Source organism: Thalassophryne amazonica, chromosome 13 (assembly GCF_902500255.1).
Source record: "Thalassophryne amazonica chromosome 13, fThaAma1.1, whole genome shotgun sequence".
NCBI classification, from domain to species: Eukaryota; Metazoa; Chordata; class Actinopteri; order Batrachoidiformes; family Batrachoididae; genus Thalassophryne; species Thalassophryne amazonica.
In genome coordinates this window covers 49,158,097-49,173,527 of record NC_047115.1, presented here as the reverse complement: position 1 = coordinate 49,173,527, position 15,431 = coordinate 49,158,097, and positions in this window count along the sequence as shown.

Below are 15,431 nucleotides of genomic sequence, written 5' to 3'. Positions count from 1 at the left end.
CCCATTTCAAGGGCATGTCCTCTTCAGCATAAGGCAACATGACCTCTTCAAGTATTTTGACATATCCAAACTGATCCATGATACCTGGTATGCGATATATAGGCCCCAACACCATAGTAGGAGAAACATGCCCATATCATGATGCTTGCACCACCATGCTTCACTGTCTTCACTGTGAACTGTGGCTTGAATTCAGAGTTTGGGGGTCGTCTCACAAACTGTCTGCGGCCCTTGGACCCAAAAAGAAGAATTTTACTCTCATCAGTCCACAAACTATTCCTCCATTTCTCTTTAGGCCAGTTGATGTGTTCTTTGGCGAATTGTAACCTCTTCTGCACATCTTTTATTTAACAGGGGGACTTTCCAGGGGATTCTTGCACATAAATTAGCTTCACACAGGCGTCTTCTAACTGTTACAGCACTTACAGGTAACTCCAGACTGTCTTTGATCATCCTGGAGCTGATCAGTGGGTGAGCCTTTGCCATTCTGGTTATTCTTCTATCCATCTTGCTGGTTGTTTTCCATTGATTTCCACATGTCTCTGTTTTTTTGTCCATTTTAAATCATTGGCGATCATTGTAGATGAACAGCCTATAATTTATTGCACCTGCATATAAGTTTTCCCCTCTCCAATCAACTTTTTAATCAAACTACGCTGTTCTTCTGAACAATGTCTTGAACATCCCATTTTCCTCAGGCTTTCAATGAAAAAGCATGTTCAACAGGTGCTGGCTTCATCCTTACATAGGGGAAACCTGATTCACACCTGTTTGTTCCACAAAATTGACAAACTCACTGACTGAATGCCACACTACTATTATTGTGAACACCTCCTTTTCTACTTTTTTTTTACTAATAGACCAACTTCATAGCCTTAAGAGTGTGCATATCATGAATGCTTGATCTTGGATTTGTGAGAATCTACTGAATCTACTGGTACCTTGTTTCCCATGTAACAATAAGAAATATACTCAAAACCTTGATTAATCTTTTTAGTCACATAGCACTACTATTATTCTGAACACCGCTGTATTTAATGTTCAAACTGATAAACTTTATTGTTTTTGTGCAAATATTTGCTCATTTTGAAATGGATGCCTGCAACACATTTCAAAAAAGCTGGGACAGTGGTATGTTTACCACTGTGTTACATCACCTTTCCTTCTAACAACACTCAATAAGCTTTTGGGAACTGAGGACACTGCTGAAGGTTTGTAGGTGGAATTCTTTCCCATTCTTGCTTGATGTATGACTTCAGTTGTTCAACAGTCCGGGGTCTCCATTGTCATATTTTGCGCTTCATAATGCGCCACACATTTTCAAGTGGCGACAGGTCTGGACTGCAGGCAGGCCAGTCTAGTGCCTACACTCTTACTACGAAGCCACGCTGTTGTAATACGTGCAGAATGTGGCTTGGCATTGTCTTACTGAAATAAACAGGGATGTCCCTGAAAAAGACGTTGCTTGGATGGCAGCACGTGCTGCTCCAAAACCTGGATGCACCTTTCAGCATTGATAGTGCCATCACAGATGTGTAAGTTGCCCATGCCATGGGCACTAACACATCCCCATACCATCACAGATGCTGGCTTTCGAACTTTGCGCTGGTAACAATCTGGATGGTCTTTTTCCTCTTTTGACCGGAGGACACGACCTCCATGATTTCAAAAACATTTTGAAATGTGGACTCATCAGACCACAGCACACTTTTCCACTTTGCGTCTGTCCATGTCAAATGAGCTCAGGCCCAGAGAAAGTGGCGGCGTTTGTGGATATTGTTGATGTATGGCTTTCGCTTTGTATGGTCGAGTTTAACTTGCAGTTGTAGATGTAGCGACGAACTGTATTAACTGACAATGATTTTCTGACGTGTTCCTGAGCCCACGCTGTAAGATCCTTTCCACAATGATGTCAGTTTTTAATGCAGTGCCACCTGAGGGATCAAAGGTCACAGGCATTCGGTGTTGGTTTTCAGCTTTGCTGCTTACGTGTAGAAAGTTCTCCAGGTTCTCTGAATCTTCTGATTATTTTATGGACTGTAGATGATGGAATCCCTAAATTCCTTGCAATTGAACGCTGAGAAACATTGTTCTTAAACTGTTGGACTATTTTTTCATGCAGTTGTTCACAAAGTGGTGATCCTCGCCCCATTTTTGGTTGTGAACAGCCAAGCCTTTTGGGGATGCTCCTTTTATACCCAATCATGACACTCACCTGTTTCCAGTCAGGTGTTCTTTGAGCATTCATCAACTTTCCCAGTCTTTTGTTGCCCCATTCAACTTTTTTGAAATGTGTTGCAGGCATCCATTTCAAAATGAGCAAATATTTTCACAAAAACAAAAAAAGTCTATCAGTTTGAACATTAAATAGCTTGTCTTTGTGGTGTATTCAATTGAATATAGGTTGAAGAGGATTTGCAAATCACTGTATTCTGTTTTTACATTTCACACAACATCCAACATCATTGGAATTGGGGTTGTATACAATACAAGAATTAAAAAGCCTTTTACAGATTATTTTGCCTGATTTCTACAAATCACTTTCGACAGAACTTTGTGAAAACTGTTCAGCTACTGCAGCCTTGTACCGACTGAATACTTTTGTTTTCATGCAGCTAGTTGCATTGCAACTGCAGCATCATTATCAATACAAATGTCATAATCATTATTATCTTCATAAATTTAACTCTAGATTTGTGTACTCTTCACATTTGCAGAGAAAAAGAGATGTTGGAAGATTGTGATCATGTGATCGAAAACAAGATGATGGAGTTTGCCTTTGTTATGCTGTGCACTGCCAACAACCGGATCTGTCGGCAGCTCCATTATGAAAATGCACCCACCCATACTCATGAGCTGTTTCATATCCAAATGCAACACTCATGTGATTTCTCAGGCTCCCTATTCTACTGATATGGATTCATCTGATTTTTGACTGTTCCCCAACATTAAAACAGCACTAAAAGGGACTCAGTTCATCATGAGGAATGTGCGGGCTCAGCTGGACACCATTCCAGTCGATGATGCTCCTTCCAGAAATGCTTCCAACAATGGCAGAACCACTCGGAGAAGTATGTGCAGTTCCAAGGAGACTCCTTAAAAGGGGCTTAAGATTTCAGAGCTCGAGATGAGTAATTGTATTTTTGCAGCCATCATGACTGTAAGACTACATCTTGTTAGCTGCAATTCAAATGAGTACGGATTTGCTACAGTATGGCATCATTTTTTCCAAACATAGAATAACTGTCACTGATAGCTGTTCTTAATCATGCAATTGATTGGGAAACTTGCTTATTTCAAAATTTGTTCATTTTAGGTGGAGCATTGTTTGAGGATTTTCAGAAATTTGATCTGATTTTATACTGAACCATCAGTTTACAAATGTCATCATCAATCACAGTACTTGTATCCTTGTGTTTCTATACCTTACTGAGGTCACTGATATACTGCATAGCCATCATACTGCAGTATATGTGAAGAATAGAGGGAGTTGCTGAGGCTCATTACTGAATCTAATTATTTTCCCTAAGCCCCAAACAACCTGAATGTTGTTGATAGATACAAGCATACGCAACATAAATATTCATGCTTCTAATAAGCAATATCCCCCTTGAGCAACTGACAAATTATGAGATATCCACAAAAATTCCAAATGCCTCAAAATGTTTTTCTACAATTTACTCAGAAAATAACAGGTTTCCACAAGAGACACTTATCCAGAAGGAGCTAAAGTAGGATATTTCACCTCAGTACTTATACTTTGAAAACCCATTTTGGGATTTATCAACTGCAGTAATCCTCAAACATGCCAATCGCCAATTATTTACAGTGGTAAATAATTTAGACTTTGTACAAGTAAAGCATATGTGACTTCATGCTACTTGAAACTATAGTATATGATGATGTGCAAAACTACACACGAGAATAACAAAAAAATCTTTCAGTAGCTTCATAACATTTTAAAAGCTGAGTAAGTTAATATAATCTAAAAAAAAGTCTTAATATTAAATGTTATAAAGTAGTTTGTCAAACAAGATTACTCCTTGAAAGATGGAATAGTGAATCATAGGAAGTAAATCATATTATGGACTTGAACAAATGACATTTTTGCACAAGGCTTGAGTTCAATTTTACATAGGAATATTTATGCTGGGCGCTGTGAGATATTAAAATTCATTTTCAGGTTAAAAGTATTGAATTGTGATAACTTTACTGTCTTCTAGATAGTGATAATTTTATTATTGTGGCATTTTTGTCTTGAGGACATATACAACAGTACCACATATCCATTTTTCTCACTTCTTTGTTGCCCATTTTGTGTGTGTGTGTCTGTGGGAGAGAATGGGGGGATTTCACATTTTTCATACCTGTGGAAACATTTTCTCTACTGTGTTTTTTGCAAGATATAACTACTGGAGGACAACAGTCTGTTGGTCTTTTTGCGGTATATATGCAGGGCTTCGTGATGCATGGCTGTTGAAAAGAGACACCGGACAGAGAAAAATGAAAGAAAAGATGTTCAATCAGATCTGCAACTGTCTGAACACTCTTCCCTGGCCCAAGGAACAGCTTTCTACAAAACATTTTTAAAATGTGCCATCTATCATTTGAGTTCTTGTATGGACAGACGGACAAGTTTTCATTGTGCATCCAAACTCCACTGGAATTTATTTTAAACTTCTAATTTTGACAAACGCCTTACCAGTGGTGGGCACAGTTCAGCTAATCCAATAACCGATAATTATCAAAGCTAATGTTTGTGCTAGTGGATTAGCTTTTCAGCTAACTTTTAAAATGGACCAATTATCTTCCGATAAATTTAGTTCGGATAACCTTCAATCCACTAGCATTTTTTTTTTTTTTTTTTTTGCTGGTAAAGTGAGCAAAGTTTCATGGTCAAAAACATTTGTAATCCCTAAAATCAAACATTTTAGTCTGTCTGTTGTGTGTTTGTGGCTGTCGCTTGCTGATGACATCATCATTAAGCGCAAAACTTGATTGGTCAGTCAACGCAGGGAGCATTGTGGGTAGTGCAGTTCAGGTTCACTTTGGATGTTACAGTGAATGTTACCGTCCGCTCGACGCAGAAACACAACGGACTAATTATAACATTATTTTATTCTTTTGTGGCTGACGGCATAATTTAATTGCCAAGACTTGGTGGGAGAGAGGAGATCTCATGGCGCAGCTGTGTTACAGAGGGACTTTTCTTAGACACCATTTTGGATAATTAGGATGCTTTATGTGGATTATTTTTCAGAATTTAGTAAACCCCACTGAAACAAACTACTACTTACTAAACTTACTACATGTCTTTTACTCTGCCAATCAATGCATTAATGGACGTATTTCAGTTGTTTAAGCCGCAGGGTTCAAAGCGTGTGAAAAAAGCAGCAGCGTTTGGTTCATAAATGACGGTGTATATAATACAAGATAAAGTGATAAATCACCTTTATAGTGGAATTATTAAAAACGACATGTATCACGTATCTATTTTTGGCATTTCTCACAAAACATTCATGTTCTTAACCTAGTCAGATACAGCTGATGGTTTCCAACCCAAAAGCTGTTCTAGAACCACCAAAGCTATATAGTAAGACCCTTCAGCTGCTCCCTTGTTTGCACTCAGGATCACCACAGCAAATCCAAGGTGGATCTGCATTTTAAATTGGCATAGGTTTTACAGCAGATGCCATTCCTGATGCAACTCCATGTTACATAGAGAAATGGGGAAGGGGTGGGGTTTGAACCAGGAACCTTCCACATTGAAACCAAGTGAACTAATCACCTGGCAGCCACCCCTGCCACACACAAAACGATATAACTATAAAAATATCTATCTATCTATCTATCTATCTATCTATCTATCTATCTATCTATCTATCTATCTATCTATCTATCTATCTATCTATCTATCTATCTATCTATCTATCTATCTATCTATCTATCTATCTATCTATCTATCTATCTATCTATCTATCTATCTATCTATCTATCTAAACCAGTGGTTTTCAAACTGTGAGGCACAGCCCCCCCACCAGGAGCGGCAGAGTTCTTCAAGGGGGGGCGCCAAAAAAACAAACAAACCTGTAAACACTGTTAACCAGCAAAAGAAGAAGGGGAAAAAAGTGAAAAAGAAAACATTGTTAGCTAACATGCCAGAAGCAAAATGGATAATTTTTTAGTATGGAAATCTACCAGTGAGAGAGTTTGGGGCAACCAAAAAAAGAAGAAAATAGAGAATGATCTTTGTGCTTCTCCCCACAGTGCATCCCCGCATCAGCCGACTGTGTACATCAAAGACACAGACTCATTGCTCACACTAAACAAGAGGTGAGAGATTCTTGAACATTATTCTCAAGAAACTGCTGATATTGACTGGAATCCATGTGACCCTCAACTTTAACAAGATTCCCAGTACCTGCACTGGCCACACAGTCACACAGCATGATGGAACAACCTCCAAATTTTACTGTGGGTAGCAAGTGTTTTTCTTGGAATGCTGTGTTCTTTTTCAGCCATGCATACTGCCCCTTGTTATGTCAAAATAATTTTTAGTTTCATCAGTCCACAGCACCTTATTCCAAAATGAAGCAGGTTTGTCCAAATGTGCTTTAGCATACCTCATGTGACTCTGTTTGTGGCGTGTATGCAGAAAAGGCTTCATCTACATTACAGCATCATACAGCATCTCTTTGTGCAAAGTGCGCTGTATAGCTGAATGATGCACAGAGACACTATCTCACTCTCCCACACTTTGAAAACGCCTGATCTAAACTGGTCTTTTGCTTAGTGTATCATAGAAAGCAATATAGCTGAAACATACATTAAAGTTCAACAGAAACTAACTGCTTGTTTGCAACAAACACAGTAATTAGCACCCCCCCCCCCCCAAAAAAAAAAAAAAAAAAATACATCCATGCCTCTACTTTAGGAAGGACTGTTCTATTGTGTTATATTGTATTTGGTTGTATTGTATGCATTGCTGGTGTCATATTAACACCTGCACAGAATAGAAGGGCACACAAACAGTACAGCTGTAATACCACATCAAAGGGCAAATTAGTAAGTACACAAGTAAGGCAGTAACATTTGTACTTCAGACATGACAACTCATGTCGACAACACCAAATAATTTCATTCTATCAAAATGAATTATGACTTTGTCCTTTTCCCACAGCAGTGAAACACAATGCCAAAGTCATTTTGGCCAGCATTCTTCATCTAAAAGGTCATTGACTCTGAAATAATTTCATCACAATTACAAGCAAGGGTACAAAGGTGGTTCCTGTTAAGTAGAATGCCAAACAACAGGTACAACAGAGGGCTAGCAAACAGTATTTTGATGCTTACATAGCAACATGAAACCAAAGATGATGGTTCAGTTATTTGTGTCCACAATGTGCGTACAACTGTCTAAAATAAATTCACTGACACATTGCTTTTAGCCACAGTGAAACCTAGCCACAGACCAGTTGTTGGGTTCAAGGTATGCTGCAGTTAGAAGATTCCACAGTTCCAAACTATAAAGACATAAGATCTTGGAAAAAAAAAACAACAAAAAACCTGATGTCGTGCATGTATTGAGCTTACATGTCTTTCTTACTTATTTAGCTTTTTTACATTCTTGCTTGTGCACTTTACTGTTTCTTATTGTATGTCCCATACATGTGAAGAACTGACAATAAAGCCAACTCTGACTTTGACTTTGTCTTTGTATGTCACGTGACGGATTAATTCGTCCCATTTGTGAGCATTGCATTTAGAGTGCAAATTTTGTTCCATACGTTTGGTACCATTGCTTTCTGCGCACACACACACACGCACGCACGCACGCATGCACGCACACCTACACATGCACACACCTACACGCACGCTTGCATACACACGCACACACATACACACACACACCTACACATGCACACACCTACACACATATGTGCGCGAGCACGTACACGCGCACACGCACACACATACACACTCACATGACACGTGCATGTGTGTGCGCGTGCACATGCACACACAAAACAAATCCACTGCGTTGTAAGCTGTCTGACATATTTTTTTTTCTCGCTGCATTTAGGAAATACACAGTCATTTTTTCAGTAGTACACGCATGCACAACCGCCTTCCCTTTTGTGTGAGCGCGCACTGCTGAAAACCACCCACTCCACCAGGTGATTTCACTGATTAACATCACTTTGAGCAGATGGAATCAGTTAATCAGTGAAATCACCTGGTGGAGTCAGTGGTTGCAAAGAAAACCTGCACCCTTTTGGCCCTTTCTGGAATCAGTTTGAGACCTCTGCTCTAAGGATTTTATGTGTATGAGCAGTTATAACATTTAATTTCCTTCAAGAAGAATTTGGGCTATAAATTCAACAACCTTTGATTTATTTTCTGTCTAACTGAAAGTTCAATTATAACAGAAGGTGGCAGAAAAGCCGTTTGCTTGTAGATGCTTTTTAACAGCTAAATGTCATCACTATTTTGAAATACTTACTGTATCACAGACTGATTTAAATATCTCCTCTACAGATTTCAGGGGAGGCTGGCATCCTTTGAAATTCTCCAGTAATGTCAAGGGAATTTGTAACAGACTTGTCCAATTGAAACTGTGAATAGGATGACTTGAATAGCTGCAGCAATCCACCAGGCAAAGCTTAATGGATGGTGCAGTTCTCACTGTATAATTAGTGTGCTGAGTAATATGTATCCAGATGCAGAATCCATATAAAAGCAGAAATATTCTACAAATTCAGTTTTCAATCAGTTTAATTTGTATGAACAAATAGGATATATAGTGCATAATGCCAAAAATTGGCAACTACTCCCGACCTAGTTCAAATTGTCGATCAGCAAGAACGTCTACAAAAATAAATAGGGAAGCCATTCATTTTGAGATCCCGCTTACTCTGTTAACTGCGGGACCAAATAATAAAAAAAGCTTTACATATTAAGTGATGAAATGCAACTGATCTAATACGCTTTGGTCCTTAGTCACCAGGGAGCGTTGACTCAGACCCACCACCTCCCTCATCTGTTCTGGAAATTTCCTTCTTAGCTAACAGTGAAACGCCCTTCCTGTTTTTCCTCTTAAAACAGTCCAGTCTTTTAAAAACACATAAAAACAATTCATATGATCATGATAACACATGTTCAATCGTTATTAATCATTATAAACAAATAAAACATTATAATCATTGATCAATCATATGTCAATCATTTTCTAAGTCAGATTCTCTTACTCCTTTAGCAACACTTCTCAACATGCTTAATCAGAAATGACTCATGTTATCATAATTTTAACACATTATTACTCTGTCTGATTAGAATACTGATACACTCTTAATGATCTAAGCATATTTCATTGTTTTCACAATTGCAGCCAACCTCTGGAAATCCACATTAGTAATGGAAAGTCCAGTACAATCTTTGCTTGCTTCTGGAAAGTACCAAACTCTAGCTGAGATGAATCCAAGCTTAAAGTCATCTTCTCTGACAACTTACACTGACGGTCAAGTTAGAGTTACCAATTCATTTTCCTTAAGCCCCGGTCACATGGCACTAATGAAGGACAACAAAGCCCAAACAGAACAAGAAATCTGGACTTAGGGCCCTGTCCCACTGGCATTTAGGAGGATTTGCATATGGATTGCGCACAAAATTTGCCCATATTCGCCAAACATCTGCAATATCCGTGTAACATGCCTGTATGAGTTGGCCATCATCCGAACACACCCGTGATCATCCGCAGAGGCACGCATGTCCGCAGCCAGGATTTTTGAGCTGTTCAAAAATCTGAATGCGGATGACATCCGCCTTACATACTCCATATATACTCAATTCATACAAAATACATACTCACTCTATGCGCTGTATATCTGCTGTTAACCGCTGATATCCGCAACTGACAGGGATTTGCGGCTTGGCAGCGGACTGGGACAGTGTGTAAAACAGATATATTGCGTGCCCATCATGTCCACATCACAAACTAAAATATGTTGTAATCCAGGACTTTTATTTAACACCAACAAAAGGAAGAGTTACTGTTTACCCACAACTCAGTCAAAAAACAAAACAAAAAAAAAACACCGTCTCACACCCCGAGCAGCTTCCCCCCCTCCCGCTCCCCAAACTCATGAACAGTTAACCCTCACATGACAACACTCTGTGATCAACTTGTCCAAGTCCAGCAAATGCTCCAGAGGCTGTGTTGTTGGTGTGAATAGTGATGCCAAAAGGAGCGAGTGCGCTTCTTTTATGACCGCAATGCAGATGCCGTGCATGCGCAACACGTGCGCAATGCATTCATAATACACCTGTAATACTGCCGTGATAATCTCAATGTGTCAGATCAGTTTCCTTACTACATGCGTTATATAACTGTGATTGTTCATCATATATTCGCTATATATTATTGATATATCCGTAATTCATACTGGGACATTTGTCATTTTTGGCCATTTTTGTTGCGGACGACAACGAACGCCTGCAATTTGTATACTCAATTCATGTGCAATTAATCCTCTCCCCAGTGGGACAGGGCCCTTACATTGACTTTCGGAGGCATTATTTAACCGTCATCCAGCTTCATTCCTGCACCTAGCGCTTCGTCAGAATTTTCAAACTGTTGAAAAATGTGAACGAATCCCGATGACAACCTCAATTCATCCGTATTCCGTTTTGCTTTCTGTCTCGACGGTTCCTCATCATTTGCGTAGTTTTTGTGATGTCAGCGTACTGTCTGTAGTTCAACTTCATCCAACCTCCCAAGTCCGACGTCTTGTACAAACGTTGACGGTGTCTGAATGGATCAATAACTAAAGCTTCGATGAGCTGAACGAAACATCTTTGTATCGCTGAGACTCGTCCATGTGTGGGACGAAAAGTGACATTGTCATACAGAGACAATAGTGGTAAGAACTTTTTAACTACTACTTTAACTCTTTACGCACATTGCAGCCATTTGTGGCTGGCCTGCCTGTGCACACATGGTGTTGTTGTGAAGACAAACAACATCTCTCACCCGTTGTCAAGAGAACCAAATCCCACTCCTGCAAATGCTGAAATGCTGCAGCCATGAGGACAAGGCTGACTGCGCTCGGTCTCATACCCGCTGTCAGTCATGTCATTGTGAATTTCTCATTTTGATTTTGTTTAAAGCATCGAGGTCAATGTTCGCTTCTTTTTTCTTTTGTTAGTTTCGGTTTTATTTCGTTCCTTTTTTCGCAGGCTTTTTGTTTTTTTTTTGTCCACCTTTTCTCGACAAATTGTGACTTTATGAAATGGTAAAATGGACTGCATTTATATAGCGCTTTTCCATCTGTATCAGACGCTCAAAGCGCTTTACAATTATGCCTCACATTCACCCCGATGTCAGGGTGCTGCCATACAAGGCGCTCACTACACACCGGGAGCAATAGGGCATTAAAGGCCTTGCCCAAGGGGCCTTAGTGATTTTCCAGTCAGGCGGGGATTTGAACCCATGATCTTCTGGACTCAAGCCCAACACCTTAACCACTAGACCATCACCTCCCCCGATGGTGATTATGACTTTTTTCCCTTCATTCAGTTACCGCCGTGTGGCGTGTGACCAAGCCCTTACATGTCTTTGGACATGGGAGGAAATCGGAGTACCCAGAGTGATCCAATAGTAAGATTTTAGAAAAGTATAACATATACCAGCATGACACCATATTTGTTTTGAATACAACCTACTGATGTTTGTTTCATAATATGTAAATTACTTTCTTGACTTTTAGAACTTGATCACATTAACTGTGAACAAAACACAAGAAGAAACAAAAACCCTTTGCTTCAAAAGTACAGTAACACATTTAATTTATTTCTACAAATTCAGTGGGTGTTGTGTTTAATTCCCAGTGTATCTGAACATGTCAAGTTGCCAGCTGTTTATATATTCAACAATCCACAATAATTCAAACCGAAACAGTTTGTGTGGAACATCAGCCAGCCATGAATTAATTAAGGTTTTCTGCTCTGATAAGTACAAGCCAAGAAAACAGGGTAATATGTGACATCTTACAAGAGCATAGAATTTTAAAATCAGAGCTGAAGGGAATTTCACTTATGGATTTGGTCTTCTCCAGAATGATTGAACTACTGGGAAAATATCTGTGCATGTCGTGTCTGATGAGGAAGCAATGAGTTGTGAACTTCACCGAGCTTGCTTGAATGCTATAAAATATGCAGAGAATGTTCCAGAAGTTCACTGACTTCAGCAAACCAAAAAATGTATTCATAGTGCTCTTGCAGAACTAGACAGTGCGCTTTACATCTCAATGTAAAATAAAAGCACCCACCAACTGTTAATCAGTGTTATTCACTTCACCTGTTAAGGACTGGTTAAACCCTATTCTGGGACTTGTTTTTCTATTTTTTATATAAAAAGTGTACAATAAAACAGTCAAGTCTAGACTTAAGCTGCATCTAGTCTCCCTCTCGTATGGCCAGCATACTGGCATAGTATGGTACTATGCTTCCTATCTTTTTAAAGCCATTTTATTAGCAAAGGAACAGGTCTCATCCTCAACTTCATCTAAATTTTGGGCAGTGGTGGGCACAGCTAACCAAAAAGTTAGCTTTGATAACTGCGAATCGCTAACTGAAAAGTTAACTTTTATAATGCTGAACTGTTAAACTATTTAAAAAATTTAGTGGACGGTACAGCTAACCGCTATCTTTTAGTATTGACTCTGGTACACTGTCTTTTGAGTTTAACCACCATCAACGCTTCTGAGCAAAATCAAAGGCGATCACAAACCCAAGACAAACAATGAGTCAGAGCTTGTGTCGTTGGTAGTTGGATGCTATTCACATCCAGTAGATGGCAGTGTTCTATCGATTTTGACCCAAAATGCTCTACGGGTTGGTAAGGTTAGACCTTACATGTGTGAAGCACCTTGAGGCAGCTTTGTTGTGATTTGATGCTGTATAAATTAAATAAATTGAAATCAATCTAATTAAATATATGCTGTTTCCTATAATTGTTCATTTCATAATGCCAAGTATTGTTGATACAAAGCAGTTTTTTGTTGCCTGAAAGGTGCTATATAAATTTTACTATCGTATTTTTGAGCTTAAAAGTCACTCTTTTTAAATGTTGTTTGGCTCGTCCTGTGAATTACATACATCGAAGCGACTTGTACATGAAAAAATAATGCATTTTCATCTGTGGCCATAAGATGGCATTATATACACGTATGACAAGCTGCATCTGTATACTGTTCTGAACGTGGTACAGTTTAAATTGTGTGCAAACTGTGTAAACTGTGTAATGTCATCCCTGCCTCCAACGCCTCGTACACCTGTTGCTCCAAGCACCTGAAAGACAAAGTGTGCGCTGTGCGAACCCATCGCACCCCCTTGTGGCAGGTGCCGGCCAAATTCCAGGTGACACACAGGAACATCTAACACCGCTCGCATGGCACTTAGAAAATGTGTGGCCAGTCGCACTCTTGGCATGATAACAGACTGCAGACAATCACTTTCATACAGAGAAACTTGTCTAAGTCCCACACGAGTGTGGCTTTGGTGTGTGCGCTGTGAACATCTGTGGATAAACAACTGCCACTGATGACGCATGCGTGTCTGTTTGCTGTTATCAAGTGGACATAAATACAAACATATATTACTGTGGCGACCTGCTGCAGTGAGCGTGTGGAAGGTCAGTGTGCACATAGACAGGCTGCTCCCAGGTTGAAATGGACCGTCAGATCAGAACACGCAGCAGGCGATCTCACTGTCACGTCACCCACGTGAGCTGTGCTCCACATGATGCAGTGTCCTGCGGCACGTCATCCACAAGACGTGTGAGGCTAGTTGGAAATGCGCCAGTAGATGTGGACATGAATGAGATGAGCAAACTGCTTCTCATTCATGTCATTTCATGACTGTATGTCTGTGACCATGGGTCATTTACAGAAGAACAGAACAGATCATATTTGTATTGCTCGCTTGATAAATGCGGGTTCGCGTCCAGTGGGTCGTTTTTTTTCTTCCACATAAGCGGCGCGATGTGGTTCCACAGGTAATGGCTGATTTTTATTTTTTATTTATTCCACATAAGTGGCGCTTGATAAATGCGGTGTTTTTATATGGTGTATGATATTATTTTTTTTGTAATACTTCCATGTCCTTCCTGATATGAGGCAGATTCCTGCATCTCTCAAAGAACAGCTCCATAGCTCAGTGGTAAAGTCTCTGACTGGCAATCACAGCTTTTGAATGGCCTTTGTGATCAAGACATACTACGGAAGAACTAATGGAGTCATGAATTTGCTGGACAGATGTGTTTGATTATCCTGATCCCTTTGCAGGAAAACAAAAGTCAAAGATCCTGGTGCATCATATCTTACTGTATGATTGTGAGACCTGGATGCTGAACGGTGACTGAAGGTGAAGATGATGGATGTGATACTACAATAGGATACACATAAAACAGGGTGTGAATACATGAGAACCAGGGACATTACCAAAAACCATAAACTAATAATGCTAAAATATCCAGACAGACAAGAACTAAAAACCAAAGGCTGCACGGAATATCAACAAATGAAACAAATCATACTAGACAACAAACGGAAAAGACTGAAAAGAAAGCCACAAGAAAATCAAATGCTGAAACTAGAACGGAACTGATATATGGTGAGAGTATAAAGCACAAATAATACAACCATAGACTAATGTGGTAAACATGACAAATAAAACCAGTTACTTAGGCAAACATGAATCAAAAATCAAAGACAGTGGATCGAAAATAAACTAAACAAGAATGACACTCAACATGTGACTACAGTGAAGAAGAGAAACTAAAACCTGTGACAAAAGGAAAATAAACAGATGTTCAAAAAACAGACAAAAGGAAAGAAACAAAAGAAAGACCGACAGAAAATCATAATCCAGCCCTGAGCAGGGGCAAATCCTGACAGACCACGATCTAACGCACAGGTGCCCCTGCAACTGGACAGGACAAATTGATGCCAACATAACCACCTGCAAGATATCTACTTTCAGGATGTGGGCATGGACTGGTTGCCTGCCTGGGTAATTGCCAAACAGGACTGGTGGTGGTTCTGGGCTGCAGTGGATACAGCAACATGCAACAGCATAAGTTTATACGCCTGACCTATCTTCTCATGCAGTGTGGAAATAACAGAATCAATGGCATATCAGCAGCGATGTATTTGTCTGCATTTTCTTTCTGAGTGGATATGTGGAGAGTTGCAACTTCAACAGAAGCCACTTTAATCTCTGTCCTTGAGAGTAATCTTGCCTGCGTGCAAAATGGCTCGCTTTATCAAGCTGGTGTCAGCCTGTTCTCTGCCTGCAGTCTGGAGGCAGCAGGAGAAGTACTGATACTTTTCTCCTGACAGCTCAAAGTGCAACTTGATGTTCACTTTTTCCCG